The sequence below is a fragment of the Lactuca virosa genome, chromosome 3, assembly GCF_052849685.1.
Source record: "Lactuca virosa cultivar CGN04683 chromosome 3, Lactuca_virosa_CGN04683_v6, whole genome shotgun sequence".
Lineage (NCBI taxonomy): Eukaryota > Viridiplantae > Streptophyta > Magnoliopsida > Asterales > Asteraceae > Lactuca > Lactuca virosa.
The window spans coordinates 279,240,642-279,250,915 of NC_136428.1; the positions used below are offsets into that span (position 1 = coordinate 279,240,642).

Below are 10,274 nucleotides of genomic sequence, written 5' to 3' on the forward strand. Positions count from 1 at the left end.
ATCGTAAAGGTCATTAGGTCATATCAAGCATGGTTATATGACTCACAATTGTATAAACTAACCTTTTGTTTACGGGATTTCATTCTTCATTAGTTTTATTTTAACTAATAGAACTACTATACATTATACTGGAGGATTCCAGGGAATAAAATACATGATTTCAATTTATTTAATGAATCTACTATACATACTGGTGGTAACCAGGGTTTTCCAACAGAACATTCTATACATACTGGTGATAGACAGGGATTTCGTATTTATAGATTAATGTAACAAACTCATATGTAGCAAATATTGGATCTTCTTGGAAACAATGTAAATATTTTTTAGTGTTTCATTAACGGCTTTTCATTACAATAACATGCTTATGAACTCACCAGCTTTTATGCTGATACTCTCTTTTCAAAACCGCTTGTATTCTCAGGAAATCAGTAGACAGGTACCTCGGTAGACTTTTGAGAAGACAGCATATAGAGTCGTGTCTTTATTTTTGCTAGTTTTGATGTATATAAATATGAATCAAACAGATGTAAATACATTTTTATATATTCAATGTAATGGTTGTGTTTACTTTGCTTACTATGATGCAATTGTTGTGATACTACATATGACGTCATCCACCTCGAACGTTTCCGCCATTCCGGTTTGGGGGGTGTGACAGTCTTTCCTTATTCCCTTTTATATAGGTAGTGAATTTACTGAATTTTGAGATTCAAGTTATGGTAGAACGTGTTTTATGAGACGTATCAATTTATATTGTGATATGTGACCTGGGCATTAATGCCATAACACAAATAAGGTCTCTAGTTCTCAATTCCATTTTAATTTTCATTAACATTACAATATAATAAAGATTCTGAGAAGTGGTTTTCAAGTTGTAATCTTAGAGGTATCCCTCAAATAACCATAATCAACAATCATATCCAATAATATGGGAATGAAAATTAGTATTTACATAATTGTATCCAAACATAAAAGTATAACCAACATTCACTAACTTAGATACAATTATTAAGTTTTAGTTTATACTCAATACATAAAGAGTATGACTAACAATACATAAAGAGTATGACTAACACTTAAACATTAACCACTTTCTTAAAGATAATGAAGGTGACCCAACCGCTTCTATGTTTAGATCTTCATCATTCCCAAATTTAATTGTTATTAGATTTCAACCCACCTTTCAGATTGCATGGAATCCCTGTAATGAAAATACACATATACCTAGGGATGAGCACGGATAGCGGGTACCCGCTTTTGGAACCGGAACCGTTGGTTTTGGAACCGAAACCAAAGTAACTGGTTTCGGTTCCGGTTCCTAAAAGTGGGAACTTATAATGACCGATTTCGGTTTCGGTTTTCATTTTTTAGAAATCGTTACCCGTCGGGTAACCGGCGGAACCAGTTCCAAAATATTATAAGTTAAAAATACTTAATAATTAAACGAATTGGTCGTAATAACAATGATAACTAAGACATTTTTTGGGACTATCTAATTGGATATTTGACTATCTTAAAAAGCGATTTTTTTTTCTCGTTTGTAACTTGTATCGTAAATTCATAATGAACTAGTTATAATATTTATTTTTTGTTTCAATGGCTAAGAATTATTTTGCATTAACGAAACTAAAAAGATTACGTAACCGGGTTACCCGCTCTCGAAACTGGAACCGTCGGTTCCGGGACTGGTTCCAAAAATTTTAAAACCACCTAGATTGGTTCTTGTTCCGGTTCTAACTTCATAGAACCGTTGGTTCCGGTTCCGGTCCCAACAAAATGAGGCGGATACTCGTCTATGCTCATCCCTACACATAACATAGATCCATAATTAATCCATCATGTATTTATAAGGATGTTAAGATTAACGGATTCATAAATTATAAAGTATGCGTGTTACATTTCTTTGTAATCTATTTTATGAATGCAGGATAGTCGTGTAAACTATGTTGTTTCTTATGACATAATTTGTAACAATTTATCTGCGGGCTTACTTGTACATGCACTCGACTTTAGGACCTTTATTCAATTTTTATTTCTCACATTTTATTTCTCACCAACCTAGGCATTTTCCTTATTACCAGGATTACAATACTTTAACTAAATGTATGCAAAGAAGTAACTAATGTGATTTAATGGGATAATCAAATATTAAAACATATCGGTCACCTTTTATTAACACCAAAATAATAGGTCATACAGATACCTTATTCAACTGTCATTTTTGTTTTGGCTAGACCTCCAATTGAATATTATGGCGTTCTAAATAATATATAACTAAAAAATATATTAAGCCACATAAATATTACAATCACCTTTGGACAAAAAAACATTTATGCATATATTACGCTTGAAATTTCACTACTTAAATTATTATTTAGTTGGCATTTGGGGTCATTGAATAATATCTTAGTCAGTGGGTTCGATGTCAAACTTAAACAATATTTCTTTAGTCCAATGACTTAAGTTCAACATAAAAGTTACAACTTATCATTTAGTATTCTAAATATCATAATTCATAAAAACATAGTTTACTAATGAACAAATCATGAACGGATGTATAGAAATAAAGGCCATTTATAATATCTAATTTCTTACAATAAAGAATTAGATACAGATAGATACGATGTCAATCTTCTAATTTGATCCCAAATTAGATATAACAGGGTAAATAAGGATTGATATCATATTGTGTACAACAAATACTAAATTAGTGACCATTTAAAGTAAATAAGATCTAATGGTACGTAGTACTTTAGTGGAATCATGTAATCAACCTAGAAAAGTTTAGGTTAGATTCTGCCACTTTCGATATATAACTATTCGCATTTTTTTACCATAAAAAATTAATCTAATAAGTAACTAAACTTCATATGATTATGAGCTTTTGCCAACAATAGGCTTTTCACCATCATTGAATTATATTAAGTTTAATTATGAATGATTGACAAACAAATAAGTCATGAAGATTCAATTAATATATTATTCCAAAATACATGTTCGTAAAGTACAGAACATCTTCATGTTCTATAAATCAAGAATCAAATTAAATATCAGTTGTCCTTAAACATCAATTTAGGAATAAATCAAGAATCAAATTGAATAATTTATTATATCTCAAATGTATTATATCATACAGTGACATTCGTACTTGTGGAAATAATATTGAGTTAAAACCTATTGTAAACATTTCGTTACCATTCCAATTTACTTTTATCACAAACAATTGAATAATCAATAATTTAGTAAGAAATTGAAGCTCTTTCAATGATAAGCAAAGTGAGTTTTCAATTTTCCAAACGCATCATGTAATAAGTAATTAAAAATTTACCATGGATTTTGTAATACCCCTATGTAACCTTTTTTTTCTTATACTTGCGAGTCATATATTAACAGCAAAATAAGAATGATAGAAACAAAGTAATTTGTTTCCGAGTTCCATATTTAAAGTGCTTCATACGCAACAATTAAATACAACCATTACTCAAGGAGACAAAAACGTATGGTATGAAAATTAGGGCACATAGAACTTATGGTCATTTCATATAGAAGATTGGAACCCTTGTCATAGTAGAATAGTAAAAAAAAAAAGTTAGGGCATAATTTATCTGATTTAAACCATGTTTTGATCCCACGTACACAATTTAAAGGGGTAAACCAAGATCAATTTCACATTTACTTGATAAACATTGAGCCAAAAATGAATTAACTTACTTGGTGTTGGTAACTTTGACGAAGAATATGCTATGTCCTTTTTACTTCCCATAAAGATGATATGTTGAGTTCTTAATGGATAAATTGGTTATGCATAATCATCATGGTGTTTTATAAGGGAGAAGTTGAAACTATGAAAATGGAAGAGATCGATCCATATTTCCTAATAAGTTTCTCCCATTTATTTATGTGTTTAATTTCATTATTGCACCTAATGGGTAAGTTGTAGAACCACTAAAGATTAGTCCTTTAATTTATAGACATATGTCATATCCATAATACTGCTATCATTTAAAGTCTAGGGACCTCTTATGTCATTATCGAAAATGTTAAGGTACATGATATAATAGTAACCAACTGATAAAAGCATTACAAAATAAACTTATGGACACAGTAACCAGGGCCGGCTCAACCAGTTTGGGGGCTCTAAGCGAACAAAAAAAATTGAGGCCCTTTGACAAATAACAAAAATTGAACTTCATATTGTATATCAAACAAATTTAACTTCATCAAAATAACTGTACTCTATTTGGTGTAGTGCATCAAACAATTTTAACTTCATGAAAATAACAAAAATTAACATAGACCATGAGATGTCTTAGATGACCTTTTCGGACATAGATTACTAACAAACAAAATGAAGTAATATTGCAGAGATATGATAATAGAATAATGATAACCGTGCAGATTGGAAATTAAACAAATAGATAAGCTCAAATAACTTCTTTTTTCCTTAGGGTTGAATTGTGACAAAAAAAAAAAAAAAATAGAGACCTCTTTTGTGAAATTATTATAAAAATGAAATTGGAAACAGAGTTGCAATGGACATGATTAGGAATTATTCCCTAGTCGTAAGTTTGGCTAAAATCAATAAGAAAAAAGGGGTTCCGATAGGTCAAAAACGGGTTAAGCAGAAGTGCAGAACCACCCGGTCCAGGCTATATCACAAACCACAATCATAGATAATAGATTATCATCTTTTCACAAATTCACTAACCACAATCATAGATAATCAGATGAAAAATCGAAGAAGAACAAGAATAGAAGAAGAACTTACTTTTCAAAATTCAGGAATCACCAAATCAATTGAGTTCTTGAGTCTTGACACTTGATAGCCTTTTAGAAAGAAGAATCAAGTCAATCAACAATGGAGGTAATTGGTTTCTACAGAGAAAGAAGGAAGAATCAGATTCAAACGACAGAGAAAGAAGAAGAATTGAAGAACAATGAGTCGCATTCAATAGATAGCGCTGATCTTTTGATTAATTTGTTTCTAGAGCCGATGTGTACGATTTGCAAATGGAAATTGGAGAATTTTAATCGACACTTAATTATTCCTTAATTGAGGTTTGGGTTAAGTGGGGCCCTTTAGAAGTGGGGGCCCTAAGCAAGGGCTTAATTATTTATACACTAAGGCCGGCCTGACAGTAACAAGTTATATTCCAACACTCAAAATAATAAAAACGGTTGGTTTTGAAAACACATGTAATAGGAGTACAATTTTAGCAAAATATGATTTTAAATAGATAAATCATACAAATGGTATGTGTGGTTGACAAAAACTAAAACCGTTCGTCCTTATGAAGAAGTTATTACACAAATGATCCTTCAGTTTAAAATTCGTTGCATGAGAGGTCCTTATGAGTCACACAACTAAAGATAAGGGTTAGGTTTTGTGCATTGCCTAATATATCCTTCCTGACACATGGACGATTTATGAAATTTTGTATTTAACAAATTAAGGAAAACCTATCTAGATGATTGTACGTAAATTTTTTTGGGATAAATCTTAAGATGTATGCTAATATTATTGGTTATTTGTTTTCTAGTCTTGACCATATTCGTTGTACTCTATGGGTTAAACATGTCGATGAATTTTCATTTGGTTGGTAATGTTAATGTTGGTGAACATGTGGTGGTGATCATTCAACATGGTAGGATTCAACAATGGCAATGTAGGTTTTCTATATGTAACATGCAATGGTTTTGTTGAAAGAATGAAGTTTGAACTTTTAAGTTGTATTAGTTGGCCATAATATGTGTGTTTATCGTTGTTACAAGTCGCGTTGTGGTCAGTGGCTCTAGGATTTAAGATTAAGAAGGGCCGAGAGCCTCATATCGTAATAATATATTAAAATATAATATTATATTCGAATAAAGTCATTGAGTCAAAAAATTTAAAATAGAAAGTGAGAAGAAAAAAACTCATCTAAATAGAAGCTACATCGATCATTATAAAAATCATTTTTCAAAAGTGTTTAACCGGCCATAAACATTGACTCATAATTCTCCAACATCATCTTGTTGTTTGAAAAAAAAAATGTATGTTTCCACTTTACTAATGATTTACCATATTATTATAAAAAACCGAATTGCCAATTATAATAATACAATTAATTATAAATAAAGAAAATATTAAAAATAAAACAACAATTAAAAAACATACATTATTATCAAGACATTCTCGTCGTTTTCTTGTTAGTGGGGTATTAGGTATTTACGGGGATGGGATAATAAATGAGTAAAAGTAAAATCATTAGTAAAATTGTTCAGTAGACTTGTAAGATGCGCCTTAATATAAATAAAACATAGAGAGGACTATATTGTTTCATATATCCGATGTGGGTTATAGCAATTATATTATTCATATATACAAGGCTTATATAGCATTTCAAAACGTTTGGGGGGGGGGGGGGGGGGGGGGAAGCATCCGGCAGCCTCCTACTAACTAGTAACTCCGCCATTAGTTGTGGTGGGCAGGGCGGAGCCAAAATTTTAACATGAAGGGGGTTTATATCTATGTTTACTTTCGTAAAGCTCTATTGATTTTTAGCCAAATTAACAACACCAAATTAGAGACAATAATATTAGCAAGTTAATAATTAAATCATACATCAGAATAAATACCTATAATCAACAACCTAAAAATAAATAAAAATAATCATCAGAGCAATTGATAACAGTTTTAAATACCTAATGTGCACTGCCTCTTTAATTTACTAAAAATAAATTACTTACATTTTAATATTATACAAATCCTAAACCGTGACTTTTTTGTTCTTTAAATTTACAAATATAAAATATGACTTCTTTTCATATTGTTTGACAATATATATGGTAAATAAAAAGGAAAATTATATTGATTATGATTTTAGAATTAGAATTTCAAATTCAGATTATCATTAGTGAGATTTTTTTGAATCAAAGGCACTTATAAAAACGGTATTATAGATCTTTATTTGTTATGTTATAATCTATTTCTAACAAAATGATTTTTTCATTTTGAAAAGAAAGAATCCACACAAATGCAACCATGCAAGTGTTATAAGAGAATTTGTAACTATTTAATATTTAAAGAAAATAAACTAATACTTTTGGGTCGGCGGTGGTTATATGGACCATCAATTAACCAATTAAATATATTGAGTTATTAATCTTTACACTATATGAATTAAAACTTTTGGGGTGGCCAAACACCAGCTAGCCCCCCCCCCCCCCCCCCCCCCCCATTGGCTCCGCCACTGGTGGTGGGTAATTTCTGTTTTAGGGCAAGGATGATTGTTAACTCATCAGCCTAACAGGTTGTGGACATCAGAAAAAACGGTATAGAACATGTTAAAAAATAGAGTAAAATGTACACTATAGAAGCTACTTCATTAATGTTTTCAATGGTATGTGCAATGGATCCGAAATTCATGAAATAGATTTTGAAACAACGAAGTTTTTAGATATTGAAGGTGTAAGGACTGATTTCACTTTGAATGAACTTGCCCCTTGTTGCCAAAAACATGTTGGTCAATGGATCTTAGGTAGTTGGAAGAGGTAAGAAATATGTACTACGTGATATTACTTTCCTATAATTGCCATTTTTAAGTGTTTAATTTGTGATTTGGGAAACAAGTTGGTGTTGGTCGGTAACATAACAACTATTCAGATGGAGAAACATTGATTCTACGTTGTGTGTGGAAAATACCATCGTAGTGTAGAATCAGATGTCATTGATAGTTTCAATATTGAGGTGAGCAAGTAGTAAGAGTGTCCAAAATGCAATACGTCTGGATTTCGTTGTGAGTACATGTTACATTTTTCTTTTTATTTGTGGAATCAGTCTGATTTTGTAAAAAAGTCTAACTTAAAGGTGGGTATTGCTTGTTATAGATATAAGATTCAGGTATGGTTTAGAGATAGTTAGGTGCGGTGTATGTGGTTCTCTTTGATTGATATGTAGCATGGTTGTTAGGGAAGAGTGCAAAAGACATGTTGAAGGGGTTGCCTGAAGAAAGGAATGAGGATGTATATTATGAAGATTTGAACGTAATTGTGGGTCAGCCGTCAATGGTATGCAACACGTGTTGAAGTGGGTGATTTTAACTTGCATAACTACCCTATCTACACGATGTAAAAAAATAAGCAATAATGTCGGGACACATTGCAAGAGGATGTTCAAGGAGATGATATTATAAGGTAATGATATAAACAATATATTTATAACGTATAACATTATTTTTTACCAATTAAATAATTATGTAAGTAATAGTTGTTTATTATTTATTAATCAATAAATAAATAATAAATGACTTTACTTATAATAATTTAAATAAAAGAGTTACTTTAATTAAAAGAAATTTAATTAATAGGTTAGGCTATTAAAATTGTTTGCTTATAAAAAGGTTAAAAAACTCATCTAACAACTTAGGGGCTGTTTGGTAGCATCTGGAAGATTCATATCTGAATGATGCAGATGTCTGGATGATGCAGAGACTCTTTATGAATCTGTATCTGAACAATAAATTGATGTTTGGTTAGTCACTGAATGTCTGCCTCTTAACAAGGAAAATGACTATTTTAACCCTATAAACTATTTTTTGCATATATAATAAACACATCATCCAACATCCAAATATGTCATATATACATCATGAGATCACATTATTCTCTCTATAACAACAACATTTATAACAACAACATTTATGTAAAAGTTTGTGTATGTCAATGACACCTGCAATCAATTTAGCTATGTCAATGCCAAACACCTGCAATCAATTTAGCCACCAGCATTCAATCAATTCGACAATAAACTCGTTAAATAGGAACTGGTGCTATCATTTTAACCACCTGCACTCAATCAATTTGGCAATAAACTCATTAAAGAGGAAATGGTTTGGAATTTGATTATGGATAAAAAGAACATTTGCAGGTAACTTCAATCATCAAACTCTCTAACATACACTTGACAAATAACTCTTAAATTTGAAGGATTTATGGATCCAAGCATCGATCCATTTATACCTATTAACTTATTGGACCGGTTCTTTACTATTCGACCAATATCAGACCAATCGAAAAGTCGTCTTTGTAAATTACACTTGATGCAACACAAATTTCATACAAAATCGACTAGAATAAAAAAACGAGCAGCAAGAACACGATTGCAACACCAATTTCGAGGAAGAAAAACAAATCAAAAAACTTACCGGTGAAAGTGGGAGGAGGCGAGGGGGAGGCGACGAAGGCGAAGACGGGGCAGTACTGACGGAGGCTGGAAGGTGGAGGCGGAGACGAAGCTGGAGGCTGGCAGAGAAGCCACTGACGCCTGAGGAAGAGGGAGAATGAGGGAGGACTCAGAGAAGCGCTCGATATGTAGAAAGAAGGAGAATAAATAAAAGAGGCGGACCCTTGTTGGTAGGCCAAGGACAACCGATGGAATTTTTTTTATTCATACTCCTTTTCTTGTCTTACCGAATCAGATCATTTTTTGGCACATCTTACCCATTAAGAGGGGGAAAAGGGTTCAACTAAACAGTCTGAATCTTAATGGTCTAGAGGCAGTGTCTTGATGGGATTCCTTAGTATTTAAGGAAGTGATAGACCATTAAAAGTAATAAGTTAATATATTTGAAAAACCCTAACTCCCTCCCTAACACTCAAAATCGGCGCCCTATTCTTTCTCTCTTTCAGATCGATGTGGATATTTGTAGAGTTAATATGATTTTCATATGTTGGATTGTAAAGCAGCATTTGTTCCATGCTTTATGTGGATATTTGTAGAGTTAGGGGGTGGTTGGATAAATATGTTCTTAGCTTACTATCTTATTGCTTATTAGCTTATTGTGGTGGGAATAAGCAGTTTTTTAAAAAGTGTTTGGATTAGCTTATTTAGCTTATTCCTACCACAATAAGCAATAAGCAATAAGCATTCCCCCATTGCTTATTAAAATCAGCTTATTTAGCTTATTCCTACCACAATAAGCTGATTTTTTAAGCTTCCTATCCAAACACTTCAACTCAACTTATTGTGGTGAGAATAAGCAATAAGCAATAAGCAGCCACTTTTTTCCCTATCCAAACACCCCCTTAATATGATTATTATTATTATTCTCTAACATCAGAGATCTTTACAATCGAGTTACACTCGAGTATTGAAATCGAAATAACATATGGTTGTTATTGTTAATATTTGTAGTTCTAATTATTAATTATTAATACTATGTACGACGGTGAGTGGAAAACCTTCATCCAAATCTTAGCTGTTCAAACTCCCGAAACATTCAATCTCAGCC

The 10,274-nt window shown here is 31.7% G+C and overlaps 1 long non-coding RNA gene across 2 annotated transcripts; it reads right to left on the reverse strand.

The window, feature by feature from the left end:
* Positions 1-972: 972 nt before the first annotated feature.
* Positions 973-9,391, reverse strand: LOC145167222 (uncharacterized). 2 transcript variants are annotated; one of them, XR_013741016.1, is made up of 6 exons: positions 9,189-9,391; positions 8,404-8,493; positions 4,772-4,878; positions 3,715-4,652; positions 1,656-1,808; positions 973-1,204 (listed from the first exon to the last, which is right to left on the reverse strand). It is a non-coding gene; the product is annotated as an uncharacterized LOC145167222 (long non-coding RNA). The 2 variants fall into 2 exon arrangements; XR_013741015.1 differs by lacking the exon at positions 3,715-4,652.
* Between the last annotated feature and the right edge of the window lie 883 nt (positions 9,392-10,274).